The sequence below is a fragment of the Entelurus aequoreus genome, linkage group LG17, assembly GCF_033978785.1.
Source record: "Entelurus aequoreus isolate RoL-2023_Sb linkage group LG17, RoL_Eaeq_v1.1, whole genome shotgun sequence".
In the NCBI taxonomy this organism is placed as follows: domain Eukaryota; kingdom Metazoa; phylum Chordata; class Actinopteri; order Syngnathiformes; family Syngnathidae; genus Entelurus; species Entelurus aequoreus.
Window position 1 is genome coordinate 26,911,881 of NC_084747.1, and position 14,451 is coordinate 26,926,331.

At 36.7% G+C, this 14,451-nt stretch overlaps 1 protein-coding gene across 3 annotated transcripts in view; it reads right to left on the minus strand.

Moving 5' to 3' along the window:
* rabl6b (RAB, member RAS oncogene family-like 6b) overlaps positions 1 to 10,301 on the minus strand; it is a 53,770-nt gene extending 43,469 nt beyond the window's left edge. For all 3 annotated transcript variants that reach the window (XM_062025415.1, XM_062025416.1, XM_062025414.1), the window contains exon 1: positions 10,120 to 10,301. The gene's annotated coding sequence lies outside the window, so the exon portion shown is untranslated. The remainder of the gene's footprint in view (positions 1 to 10,119) is intronic.
* Between the last annotated feature and the right edge of the window lie 4,150 nt (positions 10,302 to 14,451).

Below are 14,451 nucleotides of genomic sequence, written 5' to 3' on the forward strand. Positions count from 1 at the left end.
ACAAGTACTGCCATCACAAAAGTACTGCCATCACAAAAGTACTGACATGACAAAAGTACTGCCATGACAAAAGTACTGCCATGACATAAGTACTGCAATCACAAAAGTACAGTGGAACCTCGATTTACAAGCACCTCTATTTGCGACCTTTTCAGTCTACGAACCTTTAGAAGGAGCCAAATATGTCTCTGTGTGGGACTCTATTGGAACCACACATAAATTGTTGCACATATCCCAGTTATCTTAAAAAACTGGAGATTCTTCCGAAGAAGGTCATAAGTGTTATATCACAGGGAAGCTTTAATGCTCCCTCACATCCTCTTTTTTGTGAAAACAATCTCCTGAGGCTTACTGAGTGCAACAGATTCCATCGTGCTTGTATTATGTGGTAGATGGATTCAATTGTAGACTCTGCCAGCTCATTCCAGTGACCACTCCTTCTCATGGACACAACACTAGAAGTAAACCTTTATTCAGAGGGAAAAATAATTATCTAAGTCTACAAACTTTAGTACAGCCTGTAGAGGCCCGGAGATCTGGAATGAGATTGATAGCTCTATAAAAAATAACATTCTTCCGACATATTTAAAAAGTGTTTTAAGCAAAATGTATTGCTATGTTAACATTAGCATATTTAGCACACCCCACATGGCTGAGAATTTCACAATGGTCGCATTTTTTTTGCTCTAGACGGCTCTTTAGCGCCGCCCTAGTTGCTCTCTGGACCTCTTTCAGAGATGTGTGAAAATGGAAAAAGATGAAGAAAAAATTTTTTTTTTTGTTTTTCTATATTTTCTGTAGGAGAACAAACATGAAACAAACCTTCCTAATTGTTAGAAAGCCCACTGTTTACGTTATATATGCTTCATTCCCTGATGAGAGTATTTGGCAAGCACTGTTTTGTCCTACTAATTTTAGCCATCCTTGAACTCATTGTAGTTTGTTTACATGTACAACTTTCTCTGATGCTGCCACTGAAAGACGTGTTTTATGCCACTCCTTTGTCTCATTTTGTCCACCAAACATTGTATGCTGTGTGTGAATGCACAAAAGTGAGCTTTGTTGATTTTATTGATTTGCTGGAGTGCTTATCAGGCATATTTGGTCAATCCATGACTGCAAGCTAATCGATGCTAACATGCTATTTGGACTAACTGCATGTACATATTGCATCAATATGCCTCGTTTGTAGGTATATTTGAGCTCATTTAATTTCCTTCACTTTTGTCCTCTGTGTATTTAATTTATATTCGCATGTCTCATGACACATTATCTGTATGTAATATTGGCTGCATTTCTCATAGTTGTTTGTGTGCCATGTTGTTCCAGACCACAGCAAGCGTTACTCAGCTTGCAAAGATTGTAATAAATCCATTAGAAGAAGACAGCCTGCTGTTTCCTTAATCTTAGACACACACATCTATACCTTTGGCCATTCTAAGACAGTCATTTCCAGGAGTTGTCTCACCCTCTGAGAAACCTCCATTTTAATAATGATTTTCAATGTTGCAAAAATGTGTAGAATAAAAATTAAAATACAACATTTCTGTCAACGAAGATTTGCGCCAGCCTTTGATAGTAGGCTAATATAGCTAATATGGTCACTTACATCATGTGTTGCCTTTGTTATAACACTTATATAAGACTTTTAAAGTAATTTTGATAATAGGTTAATATAGCTAATACAGACACTTACAATATAACACTTATATAAAGCTTTTAATTTTTTGCGGCTCCAGACAGATTTTTTATTTTTAGTCCAATATGGCTCTTTCAACATTTTGTGTTGCTGACCCCTGGTCTAGACCCTTGTATGTATGGTATGATTATATTATCGCAAATCTTCAAGATGCTACTTTTTAATCAAATGTGAATAATAACATGTCAAGACTGATTTGGTGGATTAAAAGCTTATTTTCCAGTAAATATCAACCTGTTGGTAGGTAATTGTAGCTCGGTATTGGGTGGGTAGATTTTGAAATTAATTGTATTTTATAATACAGATCAGGCATGTGATTTGACCACAATGAAAAAGACTGAAAAAATTTCCGGGGGTCTGGGGCACGAAGGCCCCCAGCCAGGTCCCTGGTGGGGGGACAAGGGGGGCAACGCCCCCCGAAGCTCCTGGTTTTTCACCAATTTAACATGCTAAAATTAACAAAGACAGCACCATTTGAAGAAAATATTTTAGTGTTTAAAGACATGAAAACATCATTAATAGAACATAAATAACCCAATTATAATAATGAATCACTGTATATGGTTCAGTCCCAACAGTATTTAGTCACTAATATTTACATCTTGTGTTCATTTCACATCCACAGGTGTCACATTGATCAGTGATATTATCTACAGTTTATTTACAGTATTACCACATTATTTCAGTTCACTTCACACATTAGCTTTCTCGGAGAGCCCCAACATGAGCCTTCCTTGCAAATTTCTGAGCAGCCTGCATTTTCCTTTTAGACTCTGCTTTTGTAGCTTCTTTTTTGGATTTTTGGATAAATATAACAAAATACCAAATGTAAACATTTAATTCTTTTCGCCAAAAAAGGATATAAATTTATGAAAATAATTAAACATGTTTAGTATTGTTTACTCATATTTGAAAATAGGAAATAATAATAATGTGAGGACACTGACATATTGCATGAAACAAGTGTGAAAATATTTACCTTCAAGATTGTTACACCACTGACAATAGTTTCAAGAGACTACATAAGAACTTAATATTACAAAATATTATTATATGCAAATTTATTTCAAATAAATTGTTAACTGGATTCAATAATGCGACTCTTTGAATTTCTGTAATTTCATAATATATTTTCACGTGGCTTTTTATTTTTAGAAAAACCCATTTATATTTCTCTAAGCAATAATTGGTTAATATTTAAAACAAACATGCGTATTTCGCAAGCAAATATTTTTTAGCTTACCTCATTATTAACAACCCTGTCTGCAACTGAAGTGGGTTGTGGGTGGATCTTTCCTCTCGATGTCACTTTCGGTTGACATCCAAAAGTACCAGCTAGTGAAAAGTTTGTTTTCCTTGTTTCAAGTTGTTTCATATGTTTTTGGCGTTTCGCATGTACTTCCAAAGCCTTGAAACCTCGTGATCCATAGTCAATATTATCATGACACCACTTGCACAAAACCTTTCCGGGACGATCGATTTTCCGAATAAAATCACCGAACAAAGTCGTAACTTCCTTCTTCCCAACAGTATCAGTGATTTCCCTAACCATCCAGTCCCATCGAAACTTATTTTTGACATGTTTATCAATTTCTTTTACTCGTAAAGCGTCCTTTCTCTCGAGAACCGACATCGTTTACATATGGAAAATGGCGGTAATAACCATTATGAATGATGACGTTATTAACGTCATCATTTATAACAGATGTCCTGATTGGTCACAAGGAACATATCGACCAATCAACTACGGCATAATATAAACTACGTCTCGAATCTTGATTTAGGGTCGGGGAAAAAAACGGAAAAACGGAAGATAATTATTTTTTTTTCCCGAGATTAAAAAAGACGGAATTCCGACTTTAGACGGAAAAATCACATGCCTGATAGATGTATATTTTACTGTGTGTTACTATACACAAGCTCTACGCTTCTTGGATTCCCTTTTTCCCAAACAGACTAATATTAACAAAACAAACAATACTGTAATATGACGATCACATCTGTAAAATAAACATTTAAATGGCGTACAAAAGCTTCATTCATTCATTTTGTGTGCCGCTGAAAGCCCTTTGAGGGCTGCCATTTTGACTTTGCCAAAGGGGTTAATCATCATCATTAAACAAAACATACTTTTCCATATTTTCGCCGCACCAGACTGTAAGCCGCAGATATATACGTTGTGAATAGGGATGCAACGGTAAACGGTATACTGATAAACCGCGGTAAAATTCCCGACGGTTAGTTATACCGTTTCAATTTTTCATTATCGAAAAACCGTCATTTGTTAATGCATTTTAGGCAAAACTGCTTACTTCCTGGAAACGGCGTCACGGCAGCCTTGGCGCATGCGCACGAGCGTTGTTTGGCTTGAAGAAACATGGCGGAACGCAACTACACGGACTTTGCTACGGAGATTTCCCCTAGGAGTAAACAGAGCCGATAGCTTGGTTTACCTTCATTTTCTTTTGCTTCATTCCCGTGGAGTCTCAGCGAGCGTTTAAGAGCGCACTGCTGTTTTTAAATGGCAACAGGTGTGGACGATATTGGAAACAGACGCATTAAAAGTATACAGCGAAGGAGACAACTTTTTGATGTTGTTATTTTCTCAATACAGCTTCCATCAGCTGTGACTGAGAGTTAATGAGGTGAGGAAACATGCAGCAGGCGATGTGTCGGGAACGTTGTCACAACTTGTTTATAAAGTCTTTAGTATGTCTGCAAACTTTATCAGTGCTCTAATAACATCAATACTAGCTATAATGTTTTGTCATCTCATCAGGCTGTGAAGATTGTGTATTCGATGTGAGAGGTATCACTCCTGTTTATTGTTGTTGGCCAAACTGTTTCACTGAACCACAAAGTGTTGCTGGAGAAGAACTAAGCTTATTTAATGTTACTTTATATTCATTAACCAAACTGCTTTGTGTTTTATTTTGATATCGAAAAATAAACACCATGTTTTTCTACATTACTTGTGGGCTTTTTCATGTCACAAAGTAATTACTTTAAGAACATTCATGCGACATAGCATTTTGTTGGTATTTTATGGTGTTTAGGTATACATGACATATTTCTGTTCTAACTTTTAATGGATCTGTCCCAATACAGCATGTACATGTACATATAAATGTACGTAACTTAAAAAAATACATACTTCTCGCTGTGTATGTAAAAATATAGTTAAAGGCATCATGTAAAGATGAAAAATGACAGAGGGACTTTTGTGTGTTGAGCTGACTGTTATAGTTGTGTTGCTTGGATAACAAAGCGATTTTGGAGCCATTACTCCTTTGTAGGGCTGGGCGGTAAGACCCAAAACTTATATCACAGTATAAATTCAATCCCTTCACGGTAACGTTACATTTCAATGTCGCGGTAAACAACTGATAATGAGAGTCTTTCTGAACAGGTTGTGTAGTCCCTTAGCAAAGCTACATTGATTTAAAATATAACAACAAAAACAGCAAAGATAATAATGCCATTTTTTAGCATTTATTGTGAAGAAGAACAGAGGTAGGGCTGAAAACTGTGTTACGATATATTACGGATGTAACGGTATCAAAATTATTATCACAGTATTAAGGCCGAGGTACGCTGTTATTGTGGTATATGTCGCCAAAGAGGCTATGTTTTCGTTTGTGTGTTTGTTAGCAACATAACTCGACAAGTTCTGGACAGAGTTTGATGGAATGTCCGAAAACAACAATTCTTCTCGTCGACGACGAACACCCTTTCCGGTGTTGTTGTTTCCGGATGAGGAGATGCTGCTCCGTTATTGATTGAAATAAAGTCTGAATGTCATTAAAACAGTTAGCTCCATCTTTTGACACTTCTTCCACTCCCGTCCTTGCACGCTACACCGCTACAACAAAGATGACGGGGAGAAGACGCTGTCGAAGGTGAGCCATGTAAATAAGACCGCCCACAAAACGGCGCATCCTGAAGCGACTGTCAGAAAGCGACTTGAAGATGATCTGTAAAGCATAATCTATGCAACATTTTGACCAAAGAACCACCATTACATGTTACGTAGACCACAAGGAAGTGTTTTAAATTTAGAAAAAAATAAATAAATACGTCTCCTTTAATGCGCCCTATAATCCATCCATTTCCTAATATATGAAAAATGATTACAAATAGACCATTCATCGGCAGTGCGCCTTACAATCCGGTGCGCCCTATGGTCCGGAAAATACGGAATATATGCCGGGTCAAATTATTAATTATTTATTATTGGCAGTGTTGGGACTAACGCGTTACTTGTTACTGTAACGCCGTTATTTTCGGTGGTAACTAGTAATCTAACGCGTTATTTTTTATATTCAGTAACTCAGTTACCGTTACTACATGATGCGTTACTACATAAAAAATAACGTAAAATAACGCAGTATCGGCTAGAAACAGAAGATCTGAGTGTGTTTTATTGGAGCGCTGCGGTGTCGTCCTTCTGTGACAAGGAAAAGAAAAGGCGTGCTTTGTGTGGGTGGGGGCCGGGTGGGGGCTCCCAGACCGTAGTTGAGGGGCGCAGGGGAGACGTTCCTCCAGGGCCTATGTACTTCGGGTCTAACAACCTTCACTTTACCCGGAAGTGGGTCTTTACAGCTGAGGGTGAATGACGAGGCCATCCACCAAGCCAGAACCCCTGCACGCACTCACAGTTGCCGCTCGCTCACCTCTCTCGCCCACTCACTCACTGACGTCACTCACCTCACATGCTGTCATATCTTAAAGGGCCACAAACACACACACACATACGCTACTCTCATAACAACTAACAAGACATCATGGCGAAGCCAGAAGTCGAGTTTCTTAACATGGAGACATTCTCAATACTTTTCTTTTGTCGAGCACAAAGAAAATAACATTTTAGTTAAATGTAAGTTGTGTCTTTGATCAAAGATCCTATCTACTTAAAGTTAAAGTGCCATTATGTTGCAGCTATTTAAAATAGTTTTGTCAATTTGTTCTGGCCTGAAATAAATTGGCCCTTTGAAACATATCTTTGTCTTTGTGTGTTGTATGTAGACCACATTGCTTTCTGAGTTCAGTGATGCAAATGCATGTCAAGTTGATCAACAGATTGTATTATTCTCCAGTGCAATAACAGTACTGAAATGAAGGCTAAAAGGGCATTAATGGGAACCTTAAAAAAAAAGGAAGAAAAAAAGAAGTACCGGTAACTAAATAGTTACTTTTCACAGTAACGCATTCTTTTTTGGTGTAAGTACCTGAGTTAGTAACTGAGTTACTTTTGAAATAAAGTAACTAGTAACTGTAACTAGTTACTGGTTTTCAGTAACCAACCCAACACTGATTATTGGTCAATTTCAAAGTAATGCACTATCCGGTACAGTTTCTTATATTTTGATTCGCCGAAAGACAAATACTGCATTTGTCTTCTTTTGTGTTATTTTTTTTAATGAATTAATTGATAATTATGACAACCTTTTTCCAAAAACACAATAAAGAATGTGCGATAAGACAGGATAATGCATACATTTATCATTTGTTTTCAAAACGGTTACAAAAAAGTAACCCATAAATTTACTGCGGGACCCCATTTTTATGACTTGATGGGGTCCCTGGGACCCCATTTTGAAGATTCCTAGCGCCAACACTGGAAATTATTGGCAGACCAATCCCCTCACACACAATGTAACTGTAGAGGAGCAATCACATTACAGAGACACACACACCCCAAATGGTAACTGTAGAGGAGCGATCGCATTACATATGTGCACATGTGCTTTCGACAAGTGGGCAGCACGACATATTACCTGATACAGATGTCAGGTATATGAATACACGCCAAAAATGTCAAGAGAATTAGTAAAGGTATTGTATGATGATTATGATAGCTGCATCGTTTATAGAAACATTATTATTCCGCATTCTTTATTTGACTCCCGTTCATGTCATCCCCGCTGCGTGTGTGCACGCCTGGGTGTAACTCCGTGATTAATGAAATTATTCATTCATTCATTTTAAGAACCATATGTATAGTATGATAATTATGATAGCTGCATTGTTTATAGAACCATTATTATTCCGCATTCTTTATTTGACTCCCGTTCATGTCATCCACGCTGCGTGTGTGCACGCCTGGGTGTAACTCCGTGATTAATTAAATTATTAATTCATTCATTTTAAGAACCATATGTATAGTATGATAATTATGATAGCTGCATTGTTTATAGAAGTATTATCATTCTGCATTCTTTATTTGACTCCCGTTCATGTCATCCTCGCTGCGTGTGTGCACGCCTGGGAGCAACTCCGTGATTAATTCAATTATTCATTCATTCATTTTAAGAACCATATGATAGCTGCATTGTTTTTAGAAACATTATCATTCCGCATTCTTTATTTGACTCCCGTTCATGTCATCCACGCTGCGTGTGTGCACACCTGGGTCCAACTCCGTGATTAATTCAATTATTCATTCATTCATTTTAAGAACCATATGTATTGTATGATAATTATGATAGCTGCATTGTTTATAGAAATATTATTATTCCGCATTCTTTATTTGACTCCCGTTCATGTCATCCACACTGCGTGTGTGCATGCCTGGGTGCACGCATGGGGGTAACTCCGGTAGGTTGGAGTTCAAATCCCAGCCGAGTCATACCAAAGACTATAAAAATGGGACCCATAACCTCCCTGCTTGGCACTCAGCAACAAAGGGTTGGAGTTGGGGGTTAAATCACCAAAATGATTCCCTGGCGCGGCGCCGCTACTGCCCACTGCTCCCCAAGGGGATGGGTCAAATGCAGAGGACACATTTCACCACATCTAGTGTGTGTGTGACAATCATTGGTACTTTAATCTTAATTAATTAAATTATTCATTCATTCATTTTAAGAACCATATGTATTGTATGACAATTATGATAGCTGCATTGTTTATAGAAATATTATCATTCCGCATTCTTTATTTGACTCCCGTTCATGTCATCCACGCTGCGTGTGTGCACGCCTCCGTGATTAATTCAATCATTCATTCATTCATTTTAAGAACCATATGTATAGTATGATAATTATGACAGCTGCATTGTTTATAGAAACATTATTATTCCGCATTCTTTATTTGACCCCCGTTCATGTCATCCACGCTGCGTGTGTGCACGCCTGGGTGTAACTCCGTGATTAATGAAATTATTAATTCATTCATTTTAAGAACCATATGTACAGTATGATAATTATGATAGCTGCATTGTTTATAGAAACATTATTATTCCGCATTCTTTATTTGACTCCCGTTCATGTCATCCACGCTGCGTGTGTGCACGCCTGGGTGTAACTCCATGATTAATAAAATTATTCATTCATTCATTTTAAGAACCATATGTATAGTATGATAATTATGATAGCTGCATTGTTTATAGAAACATTATTATTTCGCATTCTTTATTTGACTCCCGTTCATGTCATCCACGCTGCTTGTGTGCACGCCTGGGTGTAACTCCGTGATTAATTAAATTATTCATTCATTCATTTTAAGAACCATATGTATAGTATGATAATTATGATAGCTGCATTGTTTATAGAATAATTATTATTCCGCATTCTTTATTTGACTCCCGTTCATGTCATCCACGCTGCGTGTGTGCACGCCTGGGTGCAACTCTGTGATTAATTCAATTATTCATTCATTCATTTTAAGAACCATATGTATAGTATGATAATTATGATAGCTGCATTGTTTATAGAAATATTATCATTCCGTATTCTTTCTTTGACTCCCGTTCATATCATCCACACTGTGTGTGTGCACACCTGAGTGCAACTACGTGATTAATTCAATGATTCATTAATTAATTTTAAGAACCATATGTATAGTATGATAATTATGATAGCTGCATTGTTTATAGAAACATTATTATTTCGCATTCTTTATATCCCGTTCATGTCATCCACGCTGCAACTCCGTGATTAATTCAATTATTCATTCATTCATTTTAAGAACCATATGTATTTTATGATAATTATGATAGCTGCATTGTTTATAGAAATATTATCATTCCGCATTCTTTATTTGACTCCCGTTCATGTCATCCAAGCTGCGTGTGTGCACGCCTCCGTGATTAATTCAATCATTCATTTTAAGACTATATGACTTCCATTTCGGCAAAAACTCTCTCCGTTCACGTAAATATTTAGCGTTAGCTTAGCGTTAGCATCCCCGACTGCTAGCTTGGTATTGGCACAGCGTTTGTATTTTTCAACGTGAATGATTAGAAAATAAAAAATGGCAAACAATGTAATTGTGTCAATGTGGCCGCTGGACGGAAATAATGACCCATTTGAATAAAACTATAATTAATTAAAAGGTAGGTTAGTGGCAGTGTTTGGTAGTCACGTTAGCCTAAGCGGTCATTAGCATGTACTGACAGCAGCTGCAATGGAACACAAACTCACGTTTCTTGAGCAGCAAGTACTCTTTCATCGACATCTTGTTCCTTTTCACCCTCCGTGAGGTTCTTGTCAGACATCCATCATCCCCACAACAACGTTATAGCGACATTCCTTTGCAAAAAAACAGCGATCCGGTCCGTACAGTGCAGACCAAGGAAAACACGTTTCACTTCCGTTCACCCTTTCACAGTAAAGCATTAGAGTTACACGTTTTACACATGCTTTTATTTTTTTATTTTTGTTCGTTCTTGTTGCATTTTTCCAAATGAAAACTGAAATATTGCGATAGTATTTTGTCTTTTTTCTTTTTTTTAATGTTTTTTTTTTTCGGAATGTAAAAGTTTTCAGTTAAATAAAGTCAAATCAAATCTTTATAGAACCTTTATTTAACCAGATAAGAAAACCCATTGAGATCAAGATCTCTTTCACAAGGGTGACCTGGCCAAGAGGTCAACAGCACATGTCACAGAGCAGTTTCAAAAATAATACATTAAGACATACATTTTAAAATACATAAGAGAACCGTAAAACAACAGAGATTTACATCTTTAAAAACACAGGCACTGTGCAAACGTCTCTCGCTGTTTGTCCCTCAGGACAGAACGGAAGGCTCCAAATGGAAGTAGTTCTGTAAGTTTCAGTTTCGTCTGCAATGCATTCCATGCCATAGGGGCAGCAATGCCAAAAGCTCTTTTGCCAAATTCAGTCCGTACATGAGGAACAGTTAAAACATACAAATTGTTAGAACGTAATGTGTAAGAGCTGCTTTTTCTTTGTAACAGAGTACACAAGTATGGAGGTATTAAACCTAAAAGAGCCTTATAAATGATAGTCAGCCAATGTGTGTATCTGCGTGCACTCAATGAAGATAAGTCTGACTTCATATACAGTTGACAATGGTGGGTGAGACTACGACAGCCAGTAACAAATCTTAGTGCTGAATGAAAAACAGTGTCCAAGGACTGGAGGCATTTAGATGAAGCACTAAAATAAAGCACGTCTCCATAATCAATTACAGGCAAGATAGTTGCTGTCACCAATTTCTTTCTGACTTTAAGAGAGAAGCAGTTTTTATTTCTAAAAAAGAAACCAAGCTTTACCCTAAGCTTAGAGACCAAGTTGTTAATATGGGCTTTAAATGAAAGCTCCTGATCAAGAGTAAAACCCAAGTACTTGTAATTTAAGACCTGCTCTATAGGGTTTCCATTTGATGTTACAATATTTGGAATATTTTCCAGTAGCACCCTTGAATGAGAGAAAACCATTATCTTGCTTTTATCTGTATTTAAAACCAATTTAAGATCAAATAAGCGAGCCTGGATGACATCAAAAGCAGCTTGTAAAAACTCAAAAGCCTGAGTGATGGAGGTTGAACAGCAATAAATAATGGTGTCGTCTGCATAAAAATGGTACATTGCATTTGACAAATTATTACAAAGATTATTTATGTAGATAGAAAATAAAATGGGCCCCAGCACTGAGCCTTGTGGAACGCCTTTGGTAATGTCCAGTAATGAAGAGGTGGTCCCAGCCACCTGTACACGTTGTGTTCTGCTGGAGAGATAGTCTGTGAACCAAGCAGCTGCATTTTTAAATAATGCAACGTGATGAAGGGCTTGAATTAACAGACTGTGGTCTACTGTGTCAAATGCTTTTGACAAATCAATAAATAGGGCGACACAATATTTCTTGCCGTCTACAGCCTCGATTAAATCATTGAGGACCTTAAGAGCAGCTGTAATAGTGCTATGCTGTTTTCTAAAACCAGATTGAAAAGGAGATAAAATATTGTTTCATTCTAAAAAATCCTCTAGTTGGTTACTGATGATCTTCTCAAACAATTTTGCTAAAATGCATAATTTAGAAATTGGTCTGTAATTATTTATATTTGTGGGTTCATCCCCTTTTAGCAGGGGAAGAACAAAGGCCGATTTCCAGATTTTTGGAATGCTTTTACTTGTTAGACTTAGGTTAAAAATATGCGAGAGAGGCTCAGCAACAAAATCAGCAGCCAATTTTAAGAAAAAGGGTTCAATTTGGTCAGGTCCTGCTGCTTTAGTTGTGTCCAGGCTCTTTAGTGCACTGTTTACCTCAGATATTGATACAGGTGTGAACTCAAAAGTGCAGGTGCTGCGTCTATTTACAGCCTGTGGTGTATTTGGTATATTAACATTAGTTAAACCAACATTTGACAATTGAGGATTCAACGACTCAAACAAGGATCCGGCAGAAACAAAATACTCATTAAAACAATTTGATATAGTTGTCTTATCAGACAAAGTACCAGATTGAGTAATTAAAGGACTTGGAAAGTCATTTGTTGTCACATGATTTAAAGAAGCTTTTATGGTTTGCCAAAACTTTTTGGGATTATTTATATGTTTTTTGCATTCATGCAGGTAAAAATCAGACTTGGCCCTCTTAACAAGCGAAGTACATTTATTTCTAAGCTGGCGGAAGCTAAGCCAGTCAGCCTCTGTCTTTGTTTTTCGAGCCCTGGCCCAAGCAACGTCTCTCTCTTTGAGAAGGTTTCCAATTGCAGAGGAAAACCAGGGATTATTTCGACCTTTAACTCTAAGTTTTCGAAAGGGAGCATGTTTATTGACTATACGTTGAAATTCATTATAAAAGTATTTCAACGCTATCTCAATATCATCAGTTAAAGCAACTCTGTTCCACTGAAAGGCAGCTAAATCGTATATAAAAGCTGGGAGGCAAAAGTTTTTAATATTTCTTTTGCATGTAATAGTGGGTTTTGATTTTGGTAGCTTGCAGTTTCTTACAGCTGCAATTGTACAATGGTCACTCAAGTCATTGGCAAACACCCCAGTGCCAGTGTACTTATGGGGAGCGTTGGTTAGAATTAGATCAATACTTGCCAACCTTGAGACCTCCAATATCGGGAGGTGGGGTGTGGGGGGTGGGGGCAGGGGGTGTGGTTGGGGGCGTGGTTATTTACCGCCAGAATTCACCAACTCGAGTATTTCATATATATTTCATACATATATATATATATATATATATATATATATATATATATGTATGAAATACTTGACTTTGAGTGAATTCTAGCTATATATATATATTTATTTTATTTACACAAAATAAATACTTGAATTATCTATCCATAAGATGGCAGTATTGTCCTGTTTAACTTCTCTGTTCATGACTGAGAAATCATTTCGGCCACCGTGTTCAATGGAGAAGTCTGTTCTACATATTTACAGGCAACATACACCTTCCCCTTCGAACTGTCCTGGATGAACTGAAATTCTTGTTTCCATTCGTTTTGGAACTTGCAAGCGTATTTATATTGTGGGAAAGCGGACGTGAGAATAGGCTGTCCCCACTCAGTCTCGGGTCCACATTGAGCTGGAGGGGGCGTGGCCTCCAGCTCCGGCTGAATACCGGGAGTTTGTCGGGAGAAAATCTCTGCCGGGAGGTTGTCGGGAGAGATGCTGAATAACGGGATTCTCCCGCTAAAAACGGGAGGGTTGGCAAGTATGCTTTAGTGACAGTGAAATAGTAACGAGTATTTACAAATGAATGTATGTATATAGTATGATCACATTAAATATTCATGCTCTACCTGAGCAAAATATGTGATCGATAAAAGTGTTTTATTTTGAAGAACACTAACGACCAGTCACTGACAATGTAGTCGTCGCACTTCTGGATGTGTCGAATCAATACGACACATATTGTAACTATTGTAATATTATTGTATTCTGAGTAAAATGATCATGCATAGCTTTTTGACCCTGATGAGGATAAACAGGATAGAAAGTGGATGTGTGGATGTATGATATAGCTTGTACAGCAGTTTTCCTTACCATACTTGCCAACCTTGAGACCTCCGATTTCGGGAGGTGGGGGTGGTGGGGAGGGGGGCGTGGTTGGTGCGGGGGGCGTGGTTGGGGGCGTGGTTAAGAGGGGAGGAGTATATTTACAGCTAGAATTCACCAAGTCAAGTATTTCATATATATATATATATATATATATATATATATATATATATATATATATATATATATATATATATATATATATAAGAAATACTTGACTTTCAGTGAATTCTAGCTATATATATTTTTTTTATTTATTTATATATATATATATATATATATATATATATATATATATATATATATATATATATATATATATATATATATATATATAAGAAATACTTGACTTTCAGTGAATTCTAGCTATATATATATTTATTTATATATATATATATATATATATATATATATATATATATATATATATATATATATATATATATATATATATATATATATATATATATATATATATATATATAAATAA